Consider the following 22,568-nt stretch of genomic DNA (forward strand, 5'->3'; position numbering starts at 1 on the left):
AACAAGTCAGATGAAATGCAAGAAATGTCACAGCAGGAAATAAAACTGAACAGCATGGATTTGATGATGTGCAAAATAATGAAAAGATTAGCAATAACACATTTTTTGCAAGCTATAAACACAATTTTGACATTTTATCACATTATAAAGCCGTAATAGTCGAAACATTTAACAGGTAGCAAGCAATGGCTGCATTCTTTTTGCAGTCTCGGTCCAGCTCACTCGACATAACTTAGTTGAGCTTTCATTGTCTTCTTAGCTTTGTTTTTGGCCTCTATTTTTATGTATTTGCGTACATAAGCCTGGAGGTTCTCTAAGATCTGCAGGAACTGGTCAGTTAGTGGTGTCAGACTTCAGACCAGACATGCTGAAATGGTGTTCAGTCATTATGTTGTTCATTGCTGGAACCAGCTCCCTACTGCACTCAGATCTGCCCGAAATGTAGCTGTTCAGCTTAAATATGACGTCCAGCCTCAATTAACTGTACTTTTATTAAACTTGCCTTGTCTTTATCCACTTAATTCTCAGTAAATCCTTTTTAATATCATTGTATACTTTATCACTTACATGCTTATATTTCCTCATCTCTTGTCATTTTTTAGCTGTTGTAGTCAATCAGTTCCTCTTATTAAATAAATCTATGTGTCTTCATTCAACTTGCAGTCTTTTTCATTCTTTTTTTTTTTTGCCTTTGCCTGTAAACTATTTTCAGTCACCTCTGTGTATGATAAGGTGCTGTATAAAAACAACTTCCTTGCTTACTTCTACTGAAAACAGCTGCTGGCTGTGCAACAGTGATGCTATCAGAGCAATGACAGTGAACTAAGGCGACAAAGCTGTGGGCCTAAAACCAAAACAATGAGCTTCTCTAAAGCTCCATAAAGTTGAACAGAAATCACGCTACATTCACACTAAAAACTTCTCATTTAAAATGTATAACTTCCGCTGTGTTTACACCTACCACCTCCTTGTTTCTGAAATGCTGCTGACCTTGCCGAGTTTGAAAACTCTGGGGTTGCATTTTAATCTGGACATGCAGAAATTGCGATTTTTGCAAACTATGACACACATGTCCACGTGTGCTTCCTGATTGGGCCTTACTGTCACTTCATGTCGTTTCCTGATTCATCATGGTCCTACCAGTGAATAATTCAACACCGATAACCAGTTTCAGGCAGTATTTAACCTGCTGTTTATGCTAATAGCTGTGGTGGAGGTAAGGAAATCTTTAGTGCTACTTGTCTTGTCACTGCTGGTATTTCTCTGCAGTATTTTCTGTTTCTAAGCAACCAAACCTCCAATCTACACCTGCATGCCTAGTGTACATTAACAGTCATGTGATATGACCTTTCAGGCATGTCAGTGTGAGACTTTCTGAAATGAAGCTAAAACGATATTGTTTTGGCTTTAAAACTCTGTTTTACAATGAAAATGTATCAATGTAGATGGGGACTTAGAGTTAGGTAATAATTCTCAGAGAATGTGTCACTTTGAATGTGAAATTTCACATCATAAATCATAATTTCATTAATTGTCATTAAAAGTGTGTGTGAATGGGTGGAGGAGAAACCCCTTGTGAAGTGCTTTGGAAGTGGTAATGGAAAAAGTAAATAAATAAAAGAGAGTTACACAACTGCAAACACCATTTTTAGTACATTTTTGCCTTGAATAGACACAGTAGAGAGATAAGAAATGTGAATAAAGAAAGAGAAGGGGAATCAAGCTGGGGACTCACTACTTGAGGGTATTTGTGTCCATGTGATAAGTTCTCTAACCCCTAAGTAGTCAGGTAATCCCACCATTTTGCCATTTTGGTTAATCTTGCTACTTTATTTTAGGCAACAGTTTTCATTAATATCAGTCAAACTGTACAGCAAAAAACTCAACAACTTTTAACAAACAACACGTTTTCTGTTTAAGGAGATAAAACTTCCAGACATGCTAGTTGCAAAGTCACCAAGGCAAAGATCTGAAAAGTGTATGTGCTCTTTTATACTTAGCGTGTCTGAGTTCATAAAGTGTGTCACAAGGCGCTAAGCTGGTCGGTTTGCAGGGTTTATGTTTATGCGGGTGAGAACGTAGTTGACATAGCAACCTCTTCCAGACAGCCTGAATAGGCTGCTTGCATTGAACAGTGACAGTATTGCACATTAAATCTCAGGGTCTTTTTCTTTTGTGTACTAGTGTGCAGTAAAATGTGTCAGTATGTGGACTGCCTGCGCAAATTCAAATATTTTAAGTGTGTATGAGCAGCTGGAATCTGTTGAATTACCAGGAGTAGATGTTTCTGCTGTGTGGAAAAAGAGAGGCTTAATTAACAGTGAACATTACGGAGATTTGATTACATTTTAGGAGCCAAAGGTATTTCATTCTGCAACAGGCTGGCAATGAAAATGTTACGTAATGAAAAAAATAACAAAAATACTCATAGCACCTCTTTATACAGCGACTCTTACATAAGTGCTAAAGAGTTATGTGGCATTGCTGAGGGGTAGCCTCGACAGTGAAAAGGGAAGAGTCTGACCTTTAACACTGCAGTACAAAGTCACAATGAGAACGACAGAGTTTTGTTCAGTGTAGCATCCTAAGAAAACACCTTCCTCCAGTAGGTCAGAAACTGAACCCAGCTGAACCTGCAGAGTGTTGCTACCCAGTCATACCTGCATGTGTGTGAGAGAATGTCATTAGCACCGTGATGACTGAGTGTGTGCATGTGCCAGGACAGAGAGCGTGTTGTTTTTTTTTTTATTTGGTGAAATATGTTGCAGTTGTGTGCACCAGCTTGAATAAAAGCGCTGTGCACACTCTATCGCAAGTGTGAATGTGTGTGTCCGGGACAGTTTTCATCACTCCTCAATTCAAGATCATTCCTGAGGCCAGACGTCAGCGGCTGCAGACATCAGGCCATTCCACAGAAAAAAGTGCTCGCAGTGTTTCCTTTTCCAATCTCTCAGCAGAAGCTGGCAGCATCTAACTGCTGACAAAGGCCTTGACCGTGGGACGGGCTGAGAGATTACACATCTCATTTAAAACCGTTACTGTGTAGCGACATAACCTCAAGTCACGCTAAGCCAACCAGCTCCTTCTGCTATAGCAAGACAAGTGTTAGTGCAGTGTCTCTGGTGAAGTAAAGTACAGCACCACAAAACTGAGGTTAGTCTGCTCCCTAGAGGACAACAGAGACAGTGCAGACAGGAAACTACAAGCAGCACACTGTAGGTTAAATGAATGGCAGCTTGTTTTTGCACCAGATGAATGAACAGAATCTACTGTGACCGCAAGACTGAGGATCTTTAAATAGTCTGACCAGTATAAAACTTTATGACAGCGTATTGTAACAGGCAAAACCTATTTTTAAGGTAAAGAGCATTCCTATGAGACTAGTAAACTTTATTTCAGTGACAGAGAGCCCTCTTCTGGTCGAAATCAGACCAGCACACAGCGAAGAAGTTCCACTGTTTCACATCCAGCTCAGACTGCACAGCCATTAATCATAACGGCAATCTATAAAATATGTGTGTGGGAGCTTTGGAAAACTGTGCCTGCCAAATGACTGAAGCGCAGTGTAGCTCTAATGAAGCTCAACTAAACCTGCAATAACTATATTTTCAGCTTCTTCAGGGCGGCATAAACAAGCTGTGACTATAATGCTGCCATATGACCTTTTAGTTTGATATTCTAAGGTTGTTAGCAAACAGTTGCTTATTTACACACGAAGCATTTAGGGAGCGATAATATCATTAATTTGGATTTATGTCTCTGGCCATCTGGCGAATTTACGTACAATATTCACTCTCTTTTACTTACGTCTTTGGCATGCAAATGACTCCTGAGGGAAGTATTTGGCTATTTAGCTGCTAAATGTTGCTGTTTTCAGAGATTTTCATGGAAAACAGCTGCCTGCTGCAGCCAAAAACAACGCTAGCATTGAGAGTGAACCAAAACGGTTCAGTTAAGGACTACACAGCTAAACAAATTCCCTAAAATTCCTATAAAGCTCAATAAAAATGTTGGGAGCTGCAGAGTTGGGTGACATTTCTTGATATTTCAATTACCAAAAAATGACCCCTCTCACACTGTCATATTCAGTAAAGATTCTTAAGACCTGCACCTATCAATACATATGGATTCAACCTGAGCACAATTAACACCACAGGTGTTGGGAGCTGACAGTTCTCGACTGATGCTGAGATCTTCAAGGTGAAAACGAGAAGACAGCACAAGCTCAAGATGCTCTGTTATTCTGTTAGTAAAAAAAGGTTCATTGGGCTGGCAGGTTGCATCTTTCACACATCACTATTATTGGAAAAAACTGCACCAGTAACATCCTCTTAATTAACTGTCACTGCAAGAAAAAGCAGTGACATCCAGAGGTACAGATTTCCACCTTAGACAACCTTAGACAGGATTTCAATTGTTTAACACATATTTAAAATAGTAAGAAAACGCTAACACTCATCAATCCCCTTTGGGAGTTTGAAAACTAGAATAGATTGTTTCCGCATATCTGATGTTTGTTTACTGAATACACATCTATTTCTTGTTGTTTTACATCACATAATAGATCTTACACAATCAATAAAAAAGCTGATGAAACACCTGCACCAATGTCGCAATTGTATATCTCTGTGTTCACCTGTGACTGAAGAGAAAGTGTGATTTTTGGTTTATGTTTCAATTCTGATCTCAGCGTCTGAACATTGTAAATGACTGTTTCATTCAGGATCACCAAGTCTACAATATCAACTAGTGTCCCCAAATCTTCTGTAGCAGTCTGACTTCAAGAGCACAACGTCTGAGGGGTCAGAAAGCCTAAAGAAAGGGGAGGTCAGAAACGAGGTTAAATATGAGTAAACAAGGACTTCCTCCCCGAGGGTAAAATCTGCACCTGGACTTCTCATCATTGCTTCGCTCGGAGTCTGCTCAGCACCAGAGAGCACGTGTGGCTCAGAGGAAACAAGCTCATAGCGCTGCAAGTCTCCAACATTGCATCAAACACACACATACACACACACACACACACACAGAATGAGATCTGGGAAAATGTACCGGCCAATAAGGGTTCAATGGACCACCTCCCCTGTTTTAATGAGCAGCCAAAGCATTCGGTTTAAAAGAGTGCGAGAAAAAGTCCACACAGACACTCTGGTGTGTGTTTTCCTCATGTTCACAGAGCTGTCTAGCCGTCCTGTTAGAAACAGTGTAACACAACAACCAATCCATGTATCCACAGGGAGGGACCAGGCTTTATTTATGACTCACTGACACTTTGATCCTCTTCAATTTCACAGCTCAAACAGCTTGTTTTCTTCCCCTCTGCTCCGACTATTACATCCATCTCCTACTATCAGCGCTCATACAAATGACTTGCCTTCCCTGTGCCAGTGTGCGCTTTCATTTCTCGCCTTGTGTTCATCCCACACTTTAATGTGCGAGACTGATGCATGTGTCAGGTTAACAGAAACCATGTGATGATCATTATAACGCCAAAAGACAAATGGTTGGACTAGAGCATGTAAAAACCCAAATAGCTACTCTCTTTCCTCATGTGTTTCTCTTCTTCTGCTCCGTTCCCGACTCCCCAAGGTCCTCACCTGGGGCCCAGTGGAGCTCTGCCATACACTGTGGGGAGTAGGACATTAATCAAAGGTGGAGCAGAAAGAGGAAGGCAGGAGGAGGAGAGGGTGGCAAGGGTGTCCTGCTCTCCCACCAGGTTTTCTCCAGTCCCTCCCACCCATTTCAGAACTCTAAATCTCTCCCAGTCTGAGAAATCATCACCTTTTAAAGCCCCTCCCGTGTGCCTCAACAGCAATGGATGGTCCAGACGCACGTACAAACAGTCTTAAAAGACAGACTGCAGAGGTAGCCCGTACATAAACCCATCATATCCAGGTCAGACGGAGCGAGTAGCGAGCTGAATAAGAGAGTCACTGTTGGAGTAGAGGTCCAGAGGAGGGGGACAGCTTGTATTTTGACAGTCCCTCAGTCCAGGGAGAAAATGGCCTCTGTTTGTTTTCCAAAGAGAAACATCTGAACATCTGTGGTGTTCCTCAGAGCAACATGCTGGGTTAGAGTTACAAGCTGCACCGGTGCACGAGAACGCATAAACACATGTGCACTGTTGGACACATCAACAAGCACACACACACACACACACAAAACGGGAAGAAACACACAGAAATGTATGAATAATCTGACTTTGATGTATTGTATCTCTGGGGTAACATGTAATTACAATTATTTTGACGTAATTTAAAATCTGCATGTTTTAATCAGACAAGATAGAAATACCACAGGACTTCAAAGGCAGCCTGAGGAATGCTGCCCTAATGTCATGGCTGCCGGGGCGCTCTGACCACGGCGAACATGTACACATGCCTCCCTGGCAGATATGAGCTTGACAACTTCATTGTCTTCTGGCTGTGGCTGCTTTGTGCTGTATTATTACATATTGAACCAAGAAATCCCGGGCTCAAAAACAACCCTTAAGCAAACATTGTGTAAGCACTAACATATTTCACTTGGCAAGAATATCTGGCTTTTGTCGCAGGCCTTCTTTTTCAATAAAAAAAACAGTTATGTCTCAAGGCAACATTTAACTCTGGGAAAATATGGGAACTGATGGAGCTTCACCTAAACCATGGAAACAAAAGTGCTCTCTAAACAGAACTCTGCTCAGTTTCACACCATCTCCGCTGATGCATTCTTCATCGCCGTCACTAGGGTGCACTGTTACACCGCTCACCGAACTCTGAACCCCAACACAAACACACACGTGTCAGCCATCACTCCTAAACAGCCTGCTGCCACGACTGAGTTGTTTTCTCGGGTTCTCCTGAGGGAGATCAGCGTCATTTTTCTTTTTTCGCCGTGTCCAACTTCTCCATCTCAGATAATATGGCGGGGTTGCGGCCCAGATGTGAGGCACCAGCAGCTAAAAACACAGTCACTTTCCCTCCCTCTTGTACTCGCGATGTGTTTTTCTGTCTAATTTAGGTTCTACTAGTCCTCTTGACCGTCCAGTGGCACTCCTTTGTTGCTTTTTCAAGCTAAATGCACGTTGCAAGAGCCACAAAAACAGAAATTAAAACTTAATTTATGTTTCTGTGGCTCTTGCCGAGCAAAGTATGGATATTTCAAAGACGTACGCTGCAATGAGAGCTGAAACAGAGGAAACGTATAAGGGTTCAGCTGAGGCAAATGCGTCGAATTCAATAGAAGAACATTTCCAGGTAATACAGTTTAAATTATTGGCAGCAGGCAGCAAGTATTTGACTTTGCTCTGTCCAACAGCGTTTACATGTGGAGTGATGGCAACACTGCCCTAAAATGTATACAGTCGTACACACTCTTCTATTATACCTGACTTTTCCTTTAAAATCTCCATATAAGAGACAATTTACACTGCTCCAGTGCTTGGGTGTGACATGCACGATGGCTACAGTGCAACATTTGTCAAACCACATCTGGGAGGTGCAGGCTCTCCTGCAGAAATTGTGACCTGTAAAATGGTGAGGATGGTTTAAATAGAGGCTTGACCTGCTTTCAAACAGCATATATATAGAACTAATAGACTATCATACTGAACGCAGGTTGACATTTGAGCAAGACACCGAGGCACGACGGCAGGACCCAGCCCTCTGAAATAAAGGCATGGTATGAATTCCTAAATTTAATGCTACACTGTCATCCAGACTGAAAAACAAAGTGAAAAAAAACAACAATCTTCACAATAAGGACTGTATCTTTATCATCTTGGTGAGAAAACTGAGCTTTGCAATGTTCAGGGAGGCTCGTGAATATGCGGGGTAACAGGTTTCTGGTGTGGTTTGTGCAAAAGTGAACCAGAGGTGAAAAATAAACACCCATAAGCAACATTATGCTCAGCTAGATAAAAATTGAATGTCACACCTTGAAAGATACAATGTGGCGTGTTGGACCAATAGTAGATTCAAAGAGTGATGTTTGCAGCAACAGGATGGGTGGGTTTCATGCTACACAGCTGATCAGACATTCATAGTGATGACACGCAAAGAAACTGAATGATTAAAACAGGAGAAGTCATAAAATACAGATTTAAACAATGAATGATTGGGAAAATGTTTAAAATCTACTGTGAGAATGTTTTCGGACAAAGGACATGTTCTCAACGCTTCACACACAATGCATTTATGTAAGAAACCCCGTTTGTTTCGTAACTTTGCTTCCAGCTCAGGACACCTTAAAAGAAAGATTTCAACACTTTGGGAAAAAGCACGTAGTCTGATTACATGGAAGTGAAACATTGTGTGGATTTGTGTGGCAAACAAGCTGGAACTCTATGGAAATTATTTGTCACGACCGAGAAAAGGCCCCCACATAGAACGCTGAATTTTTGTTTGTGCACTTTTTTTCTTTTTCAAAAACTGAATAAATGAATGAATTAATTGAAACAAGCTAATTAATGAGATGTAAAAGCGATGTGAGATGGATTTTGTGTGATAGAGGAATTCTTTGTGCATCCAAATGCTTCATACAGGTTTACAGGAGAGAGACAAGAATATGAAAAAACTTGCAAAAATATATAGTTTTTAAAACATTACAGTGCCAGACCTTCACTTGTCAAATGGTTTGTTGCAAAGAAAAGCATCTTGAGTAGAAAGTAGCCATAACTCTGCAACCAATCACATTACCCACGTACAATAAGAAGGCCTGAATCTCAAAACATCGTTCTACTGAATGACAGTTTTCAGTAACATTTGAAAAGTTGCCATGTAAAGGCATGCGTCTTTATTCATCTACATATGGCCCCTGCAGGATAAGAAAGTTACAGACACTCCCTATTTAAGATGGCTTCTATTTGCACTGAACCCTTGCACACTGTGTAGTTTTGCAAGTTAGGAAGTCTGCAAGTGCCTCTTTAAAACAAATGAACTCCTGAACCTTTGAGCAGAACCTGGCAATTTGTTTTTCCCCGTTTCCAGTCTTTATGCTAATCTCGCTGACTGACAGCTGTAGCTTCAGATTTGCTGCAGGTGACAATAGCATCGTCTTCTCCTCTCCCTCTCAGCGAGCGTGTAATTAAGCATATTTTCAAGTGACTTCGAGTCTGGAAATTGCAAATAAACTCCACAAGTGTCTTCCAAATCCCCGTGATAATCCCCCTCTATTTAATCACTCGTGTATTATCATGAGGCATAATTAAACAACTGCAGCAAAATCGACAAATCCGACATACTGGTTGGGCCAGAGGAGCTGTGCAGAAAGTAACAGTGCTAGTGGAGAAAATGAGGTGCCGTCCACAAGAGAGCAGGATTGGGAACGAACTCTAGGAGGAGGAAATGTGCGAAAAACAGAATTAAGTTCTATATATAAGTTTTGTCTGACTTGTTCGTCAAAACTCAGTTATATAAGTCCGTCAGGGCCTGTTAATGTCTGTGCGGCAGATTCCAGAAGAAATAATTATCTTCCATCTCTCTCAATCGATGCTATAAAGTTTTAATATAATATTAAAAGGAGATAAAGTAAAACGACCCACTGCTGCTACCTGAGAAATCTGACCTTTATATTAATTCTGAATATATTGTGTGCTGTAAATCTCCACTTCAAACACGACGAATATTGCACTAAAATGCACAAATACAGCAAAAAAAGCACACTTTACAGCATGTCAGTCACATCAGACTATAAAACACTGGATTTACATATCTCCAAAATATATCAAAAGCTCTATAAGTGTGTCTCGGATCAGCTGCTGCGAGCGCTCGGAAGCCTCGTGGCAAATGTTCAATCCCACACACTCGGAAGCATGATAATGTGATAATGTGCATGGCAGCCCAGACCGCCATGAGTGTAGCCCGGCTGCTGCAGAGCCCACAACACCATGCTAATGAAGAGCTGGAGGAGAGGCACGGCTCCAGGCCAGCCTCACCGCTGGGGTTATCATTAATGAACTTTGGGGCAAAGGTGCCGTAATTCATGGCAGCATATCATCTGTTCTTCCAAGGCTGCTCCACTTTCCAGTAAAAAAAAATCAGCCTGATGGACTTTGGAACCAGCATGCAACAAATGATAGCGGATGCATCTCGGTTTGCATAGAAAAGAGATACTATACAGTAGCAGCTTCTTCAGTGAAAGCAGAGACGCCTGAAGTTACGAAAATATGAAATAAATGGACAATAATTAATGTAAACCACTCTTAACAAATTTATACACTGCCAAAAGGAAATTGTTAACATGCCTCGTTTCATATTCTTAAATCCTTCCCAGATAATACATAATTTACTTTCTATTAGTTTTACAAGCACGTTGCCTGAAGTGTTGATGTGGAAACTCACAGAGGAATATTTCTAAATACCAACTTGTGAAATGAGATAATTGTGTTTGAAATTGATCGCCGCAAGAGAAGTTTAGAAAAACAAGGTTCACTGCTGAGGCTGCAAGATCCCATCATTTTCTAAACAACAGAAAAACACTCGTTTACTCTTAAAATTAAACTATATGAACCTTAAATATCTCTTTGTTTTGAATGCTGCAGTACTTCACAACCACTTTGTACCCTTGATCCATTTCACAAATCTCCATTCAAGGGTGCAGAAGAGGGTTTTCTGTAAATGTACACCTCCTGAATGTGTAAGCACTTCCTGCTTCAGTCAGGACTGGGGTTCAGAAGGGGGGTTAGGCTCTGAAATATCCCACTCTCTCCCTCTCTGTCTTTCTGAACTCTTAAAACAACTACTTAAACAGTCAAAAGCAGGATTTTTAGTCCACTTGCAGACTCTCAAACATGCAGCTAAAATCTCACATACTTATCAAATTATAGAAAGGCTCTATTACACAGACTTTATTGCAGCATACATCAAATTAATAGCCAATTTTACAACTACAACAGAAACATTTGGCTCCCATTAAATCACCTTAAGCAAACAGAGATATGTCGTTTCATAAGAGAAAAACATCCACGAGATGGAGAAAGATAGAGGAAAACAATGGAGGAGGAGGACGGGGTTGTTTATTTACTGTGTGCGAGTACAAAAAAAAATGTCCTTTCCAAAATGTCCACCCGTGTGGACAGAAATGCTCCCACAACCGCAGACAAACGTCTGCTTGTACACATGTACACACAATGTCGACACACACAGACACGCATATAAACACAACCATTAGACAGGAGGAGGACAGATAGAGGAGAGGGTGGTGCAGCTGATGAAAAGACATGATTAACCTTTGATCTCCGCTCTGCAGAGGGTGTGCATGTGTGCGTACGTGCACGGAGGCATGAATGAGTGTGTGTGTGCGCGAACAGAGAGACAGAAGAGAGTGTGTGTGTGTGTTCGCCGAATGATAACTTTGCTATGTGCTCCCATGGGAGACAGAGACAGATAACGTTGATGCTGCTCAGATCCTTTGGTAATGGCTGCAGAGACGGAGCAGGCAGGAGGAGGAGGAGGTTCGCTATGGCGGCTGTGCATGTTTGTGTGTGTGTGTTTGACGGGTGGGTGACATGCTGGTCGGTGTGGTTGTGTAGCCTCTACCCTGTGGTGGTCTCTGGATGCTGCTGGTCTGAATTACACGCTGCAGATGAGGGGACAGGAGAATTTGTGTCTGACCTCCAGTGAACCGAGCTGACCCAGGACAAAGCATGGGAACGCAGCAGTCCGTGTATGTCGAAGCAGAAACGGTGAAGTGAAAAAGAAGAGAGATAATGTGAGTCTATCTGTGGGAAAGCAGAAAAGAGAGATTAGCTCCTATACGTGCCGGACAACGGGTTGTGTATTTGTGCGAACAAGTTCATGCATGACTGCTTGTTGACTCTACAAAGCCATTGCTGCTCGGTCGGGCCGAGGGAATACACATGTGATTCTGAGACAGAGATGCGGGTTTCATTCGATACCTGGAAGCCAAATAAACAACTCAGACCTGGCAGATCTGAACCCAGACCAATAAACTCCACTGATATTTGAGATGCAGGGTCTGTTTACTGGCTCATCAGTCAACACACCACAAGGGCATGTACACACAGACACAACATAACCTGGGCGTTCTTAATATAGCAGCTTCTGCTCCAGAGCAGTTTTCTTATGCTTTGAGATTTTCAGTGAAATGGTAAAAAAAAAAAAAAAAAAAAAAAAGCAGGGATGAATATCATGTGAAATGCAATACGAAATGACTTGTTTTGAACCACGAAGACGTCCTCGGTGGTCATAAGTCTCTGTGAAGGGTAAAAGAGGGGTGGGACGCAACACAAAGCAGAGATTGAAGCCACATGTAGAGGCGCAGCACACATCACACACACAGATTGATTAATACGGATTCTTTTTTTCTTCGCTCTCTGAAAGTTCCATAGCAAAGCCAAAACAGACAACAATGTGCAGCTCATACTGTGACACGCTGAAATGGACACATTTTTTTTCCCTCTACATCTTTCCTTTGTGTACACTCACTCACTTTATGTGACTCACACTCATCTCACTCACTCAGACACACAATATTACGCTGTGGGATGACTCACAGCGTCTGCACACAGGAGAGTGATGAAGTGCAGCGCGGGGCTCTGCTTGCAGACTGAAGCTGCAGAGAACAAAGAGGACGAGACCAAGTTTTCATATTAAGTCCCTGCGCTACACTTCTCCCCGTAGCACCAGACAGAAAGTCGCATCTTCCCCCCACTGACAGTTACTTTAAGAGTGGAACAACTTTCGGATGTTGCTCGAGCTGAAGGGACGGTGCAGCAGGAGGGATGTGCTGTGTCACTGTTTAATCCCATTGTGAGGAGGTAGAGGCAACACAAGGATAAGTGGACCAACATGAAAAACACAAACTTGTGAAAGTATTGAACAGTTCTCATAGTTACTATTTCTACAGCAGAAGGTAGCTCCAATTAAAACTGTTTGCAGAGGTGTCTGTGGATTTGCAAGAATAATTGGAACATTGATTTTGGAAAGCGAGGGCCTTTCACTTCTCATTTCAGTTCACCTTCTCACAGATGTCACAAGTAGTAAGAGGCACCATGGGAACTAAAATAGGGAAGTAAAAACACTGTGGCACACTCAGTTGCAAAAATACAAAACCCTGGCATGGAACACTCTGCTATTCCTCGGAAGCATGTAGTTCCAAAGAAAAATGATCTGTGGTTTTCGCATCGCAGTGGGGACATTCGGGGTATTTAAAAGCGTTAGTCAGCTTCTTGCAGCAACCCAATTTCTAAAACATCATGGATAATAAAAAGCTGTTTCCTGGGGCAGGGGATTATAGGAATCTCATTTCTGTGGCGAGATTTTCTACTGGAGAACACTGATTTGTTGGCCATGTATATGGGTAACCAAGTTTCTAATAGGGGTTTAAAAATGTGCATGAAAAAGGACCGGGATGCTTTCAAAGCACAGCAGCAGCAGGGAAGGAGAGATCATTACAAAAGGACGAAAACTGAAACCAACACATAAGTAGGCTTCAAAAATGTCACTCACTCATCACACACACTAGATATCACAAATACCACTTCATAATAACAATTAAGCCTCCTAACATAAGGTCATCATAGAGGGGAAATATGACAGTGGACTTTATTTCATGTGGACTTGATCAGTTATCCACAGGATTAAACCCACTGATATGGGAAGAGAATGGCATTGCTCATCTTATTAAAATGCAATGTTCTGCCGGGAAGTTTTGCATCCTGAGCTTCATGTGGATGTTACTCTGACACACACCACCCACTGAAACATGAAGAGGGTTCCACTACAGGAACTCTGGTTAGGTGCAACTGCCCGCAATTTGCCCTTTCAGTGTTTCTGTTTCACTGCAGTTTAGGCTCTTATAGCTTTGACCGCAACGTCAACTCCAAACCAACAGCAAATAGTAATTACTGGACACAAGTCCCTGCATAGAAAATAAAATAATGGAGGGTTTGTTGTGATAGCCGATACAGTGAATTTCATGTTGTTACAGTGTTCTCCAAAATTTACTCTATCAGCATTAGTCCAAGTTCAACCAATCAGCATTGAGCTCACACAGTATTTTCAGAGCAGCTCAGAGGTACCTACCCCGGAAATGGCATTTTTCTCCCCCAAAAACAGCCCTGAAAGAGATTCATGAGTGGTTCCTGTGGTCAGAACTTGTCAAAGGTTAGAGACACCCTAAAATGGCTCGCAAGTTCATTTTGGGGAAATCAGTCTATCGCTGTTGAGTATACAGACAGTCCTCTGGCAATGGCATCCTCCCCAGTGCCAGCCACCTCCACCAGCAGGACAATGAGGTCCAGCAACCCACAAAAACTGTTCAGGGAGAGCTCGAGGTACACCATAAAGACCACCAAACTCCCCGGACACGAATCCAATCGAGCATGCGAAGAACCAGCCCGGTTCACAGGACCCAAATGACCTGCTGCCAAAGCCTGGTGCCAGACACCACAGGAGACCCCCAAATGTCTCATGTCTCCACCCCAACAGGTCAGAGCTCCTTTGGCGGCACAAAGAGGTCCCGCTCAATAGTAGGCAGATCTCAAGGTTTTGGGTGATTTGTGTACATTAGAACTGAAACAATTAACCAAATAATGGATCAGCTGCCAACTACTAAATAAGTTACCAACTATTTTGATCAATTAAACAGTTTAAGGATTTTTTTTCCCCGAAGAAAGAAAGTCTAAATTTTTTACTACTCTGACAGTAAACAGAATGTCTTTGGGCTGTCGACAAAACAAGACATTTGAGGATATTATGTTAGACTCAATCAACATATTTCAACATTTTCTGGCATTTCTGGGATCAAACAACAAACTGATTAATAGGGAAAAATGATTCACAGATGTACAGCCTGTTCTATTGTCTTTAAAGTTGAAGTTTGTCGTCAGTCCATACATTTACATATCTTTAGAACTCTTCCAAGAGAAGAAGAATTTCTTTCCTGCTTATTGAGAGGTTTCCGTTTTCTGCTGATTTCATGTCACTTCATCTCTGTGTCTTCATTATAAACACATTTAACCGTTAGTAATTTTAGAACAATTTAATGATTGCATTAAGGTTTTTACACTCAAAAAATAGATATGTAGAAGTAAATTCTTGTCGTTGATGAGCTTCTCTTGCTCTTAAGATCGTTTGAGGGCTTCTCTTAATTGCTGCATTGCATTTTCAATATTGTGACCACAAGTTCCAACTAAGTTCTTCTGAACTTCATTCTACTGTGAAGTTCATGTTCATGGGTAGATATCACTAAGATTAAGTGAGAAAATTTGTCTATTTTTGTAAATGATGTGAACTGACCCTCACAGCTGGACGATATATTCGGGAAACAGTGAATAAGAAAGGAGTGAACTGTGAAAGAACGAAGGTACTCATAGCCAGATAAAGAGCGAGGGGGGCGAGATAAGAAGGTGAGTCCCACAGACACAGAGGAAGCCTCCTATCACAGGAAGCTCCTCTCGCAAATGTCAGATCCTCCTAATCATAGCTCTACATCCTGTTTCAGTCCCCCGTGCTGGAGAACATCACACGAGCTCTCGCTGCGATACCCACGGCATCACACATATACTTACCCATCCAGGCAGGCATCCTACACAAACATCACATCCTGCTGGGGTTTAGGTCCACATCAAAGTGGATTACAGGGTGGATGAGGCCAGCGCTACAGTGACCGCTAGCAGGCGTACCACTTATTATTTCTGACCTTGATATGTTGACGCCACCCATGTTTCAAGGGAAAATGTTTCACTTTCACACACACACAAATGCATTAAGATGTAATCTTTTCAATGTGTAATCTCTTTGTATTGTCTAGATAATAGCATGGCTTTATATTGAGAAATGTGTGTGCTTGTGTACAATATTCCAAACCTGAGGGCTGATAATGCACCCTAAAAAACCCGGTAACCTCTGCTTAAGAGATGTACTGTACTGCTTACAAAACTGGGTTAGCAAAACACAAAAAAACACACTGTATCGCACTAGAAACACACAAAAATGCAATAATCCTGTCATTCAAAAGACAAAAACGGACTAATCTGCACTCACACATCCCAATGGAGACCTGTCACGGATGGGTCAGGAACTACAGCACTGTGCATCACAACTGAAAACATATGGGCTGCAAGGCCTGCTAGTTTTAGATTTATTTAGATCAAGCTAAAGAGAAAGTGTAAGTCAGCTGCCTGCATATGTGTGTGTGCTCAGCCTCTTGGCTGATGCAGTGATGCATGGAGGCCTACCAGAGGCCAGCTGCTCCCACCTGAGAGACAGATGTTTGTGTTATATGTGTGTGTGTGTGTGTGCGTGTGTGTGTCTATACAAGCAGACAGGAGAGGACTGGATCTGCCATAGCAATACTATTAAATGAACATTAGTGTGTGTGTAATAGCATTCCAGCAAGATTTAAGCCTCTGTAAGCTCATATATATATATTCAGATTTTACGATTATTTCAAAAGAATCCATTTGTAATCCAACAGGTTGTGCCGCATTGCAATCTAAATTCTCAGCATGTTGAGCACACTAGCGCGCTGTATGATCCACTTCCAAGATCTGCATCAGAAATCGCAGCGCTAATGTCACTTGTCAACGCTCGGTGATAAATAAAAGTGTTTCATTAAAGCAGCGAGGTTGTGTACAACTGTGAAGCTCTGGAGGGACGTTACTGTGGATCTGTGAACACTTCTAGCAGCAATATGCGTGGAGAAAGTCTGAATAGAGGCGAGAGGGTGTGTGGAGGGGGGAGAGAGAACAGGAAAAGGAGAAAATTAAAACCATGCATCCCATCCTGGAAATAACAGACACCGTACAGTGGATTTTCTTAGGATTTGCTATTGCCAGAGTATGAAGGGGGGAAATTAAAGCGCAGGCTAAAATAGGGAGCGTTTTGTAAGTGGAGGCTGGAGTTTGTGTGGGTCAGGGATGCTGGAGAAGGAGCTGGGGAGTGCACAATCACGGGGTAGATGGGTTGCTCTGGCCTTAAGGCAAAGGGGCAACAGCTATAAGTGGTGTGCGTGTGTATGTGTGTGTTCTACTGTGTTTATTTTCCGGGGGGCTGAGTTTACTCTGGCCTCACTGCCGCAGTCCTGGCCGCAGACGGTCATTATCATCGTCCGTACTCCCACACGATATGGATGGCGGCGATAACAGCAAGGACGGCGCTCTCTGCCAAAATCGAGATTCCGCAGGGGGAAATGTTACAAACAGCCACTTCATTCATTCATCCCTCCATCTCTGGCAGCCTATACCTGCACTGAGAGTGGGCCGAATCGGATGTGATAGCGCTGAGCTCAAAGACACAGCGCAGACGCCCAGCGGCTATCAGCAACAAAGAGCAGCCCGGTGTGAGTGTGTGAGCTGGACAGAGTGAGAAGCAGCCTGAGAGTTCCAAGAAGCAGACTGAACCAAGAGAAGATAAGATGAAATGATGGAGGGGCAGGCATGAAATGTGATGGTGGGGGCACACAGGTTTCATTGGATTTTAATGATAGCTTATATCTGCCACAAGAGTCTGTGCTTTATCAGACTGAGTCCACTCACCACAGGGACACTCCAGGGGTGGACAACCAACTGGAACATCTGACAATTAGGGCTGGGTATCGAGACATTTTTCGATACTGAAAATGAATCTGTGTGTGAAAGTGTTGAAATCTGGCCCTAAATCCCTCTTAGTCACATTTATTTATCCTTTGATCTGCCTATTCCAGATTGAAATCATCATTTTGTTAATTTTAGACTGTATTCTGTTTAGGTCAAGTTCTGTGTGCAGCTGCTTTGTGTTAAGACAAAATTAAACAATGGGGAATCCAGATGAAATAGTTTCGTAGAAATATGTTCAATATTGCAAAGGTATTGCTTTGTTATTGACGCACACGTATCACATTGGATATGGCATCAATATGCAACAATACAACTGTCAAAATGCAGTGCAACATAACAGACAAAAAGTTTAACACAGTGGTCATTTTTTTGAGGCGGTTTAAATCTGACAAAAACAGTTCAGACATGTTACATTCAAGGACTTCAGTTACATTTCAATATTTTTTCACAGGTTTTACTGATGTGTCTTTTATGAATGAAAAAGACTTGAACCATCAAGACATTTTGGCTTTTCTTATCAATGCGGTCCTGGAAAACGTTGTTGCAGCGAAGGCACCAGAGACCTAAAACAACTGGGAGCAGCGACCAACATGCTGGCCAGCTGCACTTTTTCAAACCGAAGCGCACAATATTGTTAATCTTACTTGACAATATGTTCAATCTTCTTGCTGGATTTTCCAAAACATTCAGTATCATTATTGCTTTGCTGGTGTTGCTGCTGTTTCATGCATGTGGTTGTAATATTTATACTACAAAGGTTCATTACTGCAGCCGTTTTGTACTTCTTTGTAATGCAGCACAATGCTAAAAACGTTACAACATTCTCTCTCAGCCAAAAACTTAGATCTGCCAAAAATGATATATTATGAATGAAACTTATAGAAACATCATAAATGCAGGGCTACTTGTTGAATTGGGAAAAGCATTGGTTGGAGGCTTTTGCCAACCAAAAGTCCTGGCAACTTGCTTGCTCTTTTTCTGAACTACTTGCGGTCAACAAAATTAAATCAGTGATAATACAGCAACAGTCAATGCCAAAAACTAATGAAACATCATGTCATGCCAATGTCGTTCCAAGTCCCAAACATACTTAGCTTAACTGAATTTTTTCCTGCTCTATTAGGGTTTTATGCGTCAAAACAGAACTAGGAAACATGAGCTGCATATGCATGAACCCACAACCTCCTTGCGTGTTCTATAAATTAATTTACAGAAAAAAATAAATATTTAGGTGATGTGTCACCACTGAACAGCGGAGAAGAGCCACGTAGACCTCCAACTGATTGAGAAAACGATAGCAGGAGCACAAGGCAGGAGGGATGGAGTCCAAACATTCCCTTAGACGGCCCCCCTCTGTTTTAAGGCCTGCGTCTGGTCAGTGAGGAGGTCAGCTGAGTAAGTGGAGGACAGAGATAAGACTATCTGTGACTGTGTCAATCATACTCCTGAAGACACCACCAGAAAGTGACCAGACACCAGACTGCAAGTAAAGAAAGACTCCTTTTTCTGCTCATTCGTCACTATCTGCTTCTATCTATTGGCTGGAACTGCAATCCTCAGTAGGGACACTTTGATAACGTTGACCATGATTTATGACCACCTATATACACCGAGAGTGGAATATTCCATATACTAAACAAAGCAGGGCTACAGTATGGAAGACAAAAGACCAGAAACCAAAGGGGGGAAAATGGGGGAGGAGAGAAAAATGTGTACTTCTTAGCCTCTCTGCTAGATGAGGGGGTGTAAGAGGAGAGGGGCTGTAAAAAAAGAAAAGAAGGAGGAGGTGGTAGGAGAGTCGGGGGCGTTCCTGCTGGCTCAGGCCTTGATTAACACCAGGCCTCCTGACAGGAAATGACCCGGCCAGCTCATAGCGCCAGGAGAGCTTCCATCTGGTGTCGAGGCCGTAGAGGAGTCTCCACCCAAGAGAACTCCGAACCGAGCAGAACACGTTTCACTTCCAGGACTTCATGTACAGGACAATATCAGAAACCTTCGATTTGCTCTCGTCGCTCTTCGAGGGCGTAGACGCCGAAAGTGGTGCTGAACCGCGGCCACAGCTTTATTGATAGTCAAAAGTTTGATCCAGTGATGAGTATGAGGTAAAATATGTTAGAGTAAAAAAAAAATAAAAATGGAGGATGGGGCGGGAGTGGGAAGGGGGTGGAGAGAGGAACAAGGGGACAGTTTGGGGAGGAAAGTGGGTACATTAGGACAGGTCATCTTTCACTGCTGACTGGAATCCTAAACGTAAACAAGTTCTTCCGCACCAACAGATAAAACCCAGATATATCGTAAAAAACCAAGTGGGTCTGGCAAAAAACAGACTCACACACAGCGAGCTTTACTTCTGCACGCACTCGCTTATGAATACTGTTTGACATTTGCTTTAATGTCCGTCAGACTACGAAAAAAAAAATCACACGCAGACCAGAAAGCAGGATCGGATGCAGGGAGATAAAGAGGGATGTTTTCCCCAAGGAGCCGAGGAGCTTCTCTGCTGAAGATGAGCGGGTAGAGTGTGTTGGCCAGACTCCTCCGCTGACTGTCCGTTCAGAGGTCATGTGCTGACCTCCGCCTGCACTGATGCGTGTGCAGGGGCCAGGGGCCGCTGTCTAAGTTAGAGTCCCTCTGGAGTCGGCTTGTATGTGTAACTGCTATGTTGTTTCTTTGCTTTTGTTAAACCAGAGTGTGTGTGTGTACGTATTTGCAAGTCTGTGTGGGATTGTGACAGTGTCCTTTTACATTCTGCAAGCCTAATTCCCAGCGGAGATATAAGCGCTTACGAGCCTTTTATGATGTGCATTTCCTGTCATAAATAAGAAGCAGAGGAATTCTCCACTGAGTGCTAACACACTCCATATAGCAAACAGAGGTGTAAACTACACACTGGGCCCGGCTCTTTGAAATGCAACCGACAAACCACGACCACAGCTGACTGAACTAGTTTTACAGATGATGGCTTCCTTCTGAGTGACACCACCGCAGGTATCATTTCTTGCTACTGCATACAACATGTCGAATGGTCTCAGGACAAAGAGGATGGAAATGTATCTCTCCCAGTGAATATAAAGCCCCTTTGTTTCATGATTTTTGGCGGGCAAGTTTAAAGCGTCTGGACTGAAGATGTAAAGCTGATGTTTTAGTGCTTTCTTCAGAGAAGAGCATCTTCATTTCTGTTTCAGTTTTGTGGTTTTGCTTTGACTTCACAATGAAAAACATAAATCCATTCAGTTTTTAACTGAACAGCAATCACCAGACTTGATTAAGGTCCAACATTTATTGGTTTATAGAAGTTTAATGACATGGGTAAACAGTACTAGGTGGTTTTTGATCAAGTAAACTGTAAAAAAATTGTATTTAGAAGTTGTTTTTTTACAGACTTTGCATGTTTATTGCTTAATTCTATTAAATTACAGAAAATAACTTAGCACAATCCCCTCAAAAAGTTTTAATTTGCACCTTTTCCCTAAAAAAAAGGCCCAAACTAAGTCCACATCAACAATGTGCGTTGGTACTAAAGGTCATTTGTACTTAACAACACTGAACTGTCATATTATAGTTTTTAAAATTTGCTTTTAAATTAGCAATAAATATAATCATCTTAGAGATATCTGGCATTATTTGAAACAAAAATAATCTATATTAAGGGTTGAAGAAATGGTAAATCATTTGTTTACCAACACTATGTTTACAGATTCTACTTGCTAACAGGTTAAAATACAATATCTACACAAGTCAACCTTACTATACGCCATTAAGAATTCACATGTTGACTGTAAAAACACGAAAACAAAAAGGCCAAAATTTTACGTAATGTCGATATCAAAAATTTGCATTTTTTTAAAACAATTAGTTATTTTACAACGTGTCACTGTAATATGTCATGTTTTTACTGTTTTAAATCAGACACACAATATAACTACTTATACAGATATCTTCCATTACATTGATAGTTTTTATTATTCTTGAATGTTAAAGTATTAATCTGTTTTTTAATATAATTTCAGAGTATAATAGAGCGCTGGTGGAATGGAACAGAAAAACTTTGTGAATCCATCAATTCATCGATGTTGTGAATCTACTGTATCACAGTACAACCTCCAAACTGAGGTTAGTATCTGAGGTGCTATAGCCAAGTTACGCATCCAACACACCTTAAACAGCTCCTACATAGCTCTTAAAGGAAACTGATTGTTTAAACAATACAAATACTGACTGGAATTTCTCATAGATTCAACTCAACATTAGTCAGTGGAGGAGGACTACACAGAGATATGATACACAGACATGTGGTAAGAAGTTTCAACATGTACTAACCACAGAAAAAACATTTTCTACAAAGATTGGACTAAAATGTCAGCTTTATTTTTCTTGCTAAATACTGTAACCATTTTATCCATTTCAAATCTGTCTTACCCAATGCTGTACAAAATGAATAATACTATATCAAAAAAGATGTTAAGAGCGACTGCAGCAGAGGCAGACTAAGAATAGTAAAAACAGTGGCAGCATCGGCTACGTTACACATGTCCATAAGTAAAAGAAGCTGAAGATAAAACTAATTTGTTTGCCAACTGCTAAAAACATTCAAAGAAGCAAACAAAATGTTGGTCAGCTATGAGAGAAAATGGGCAAATGTCTTCAGGAACTATTTTCTATCGAGAAAAATGAAACTGCAGTTATTCTTTAATGGTCGCTAATATTTACCATGTTTTATGCATGTTTGTTATGTCAGAACTTATATGAAATCAATTTTTCCATCTCCCTGTGAATTGCACTAACTTTTTCCCCCAAAAAGTCCAAAATCAGATGAAGCAAGCGGTTTTTTGGTGGGAAATGGAGGACGTTTTCTCAAATTTTGCCGTTACCAACAACAAACTAACTTTCAAACTTCAAAACATAATGGAAATACAGCTACTGTCCTTTGGGTCCAAATCAGAATGGTCATGCAACTCAGGCGAGAATAAACCAGGAAGTGGGAATGAAACTAGGAAACAAGGTACAATAAAAGGGGACAGCCCTGAGAAAC

General features: G+C 41.6%; 1 protein-coding gene across 1 annotated transcript in view; it reads right to left on the reverse strand.

The window, feature by feature from the left end:
• The window catches only part of scfd2 (sec1 family domain containing 2), a 101,933-nt gene that overhangs the window by 30,387 nt on the left and 48,978 nt on the right, over nt 1-22,568 (reverse strand). The gene's annotated exons all lie outside the window — the stretch shown is intronic.

This window comes from Acanthochromis polyacanthus, chromosome 4 (assembly GCF_021347895.1).
Source record: "Acanthochromis polyacanthus isolate Apoly-LR-REF ecotype Palm Island chromosome 4, KAUST_Apoly_ChrSc, whole genome shotgun sequence".
NCBI classification, from domain to species: domain Eukaryota; kingdom Metazoa; phylum Chordata; class Actinopteri; family Pomacentridae; genus Acanthochromis; species Acanthochromis polyacanthus.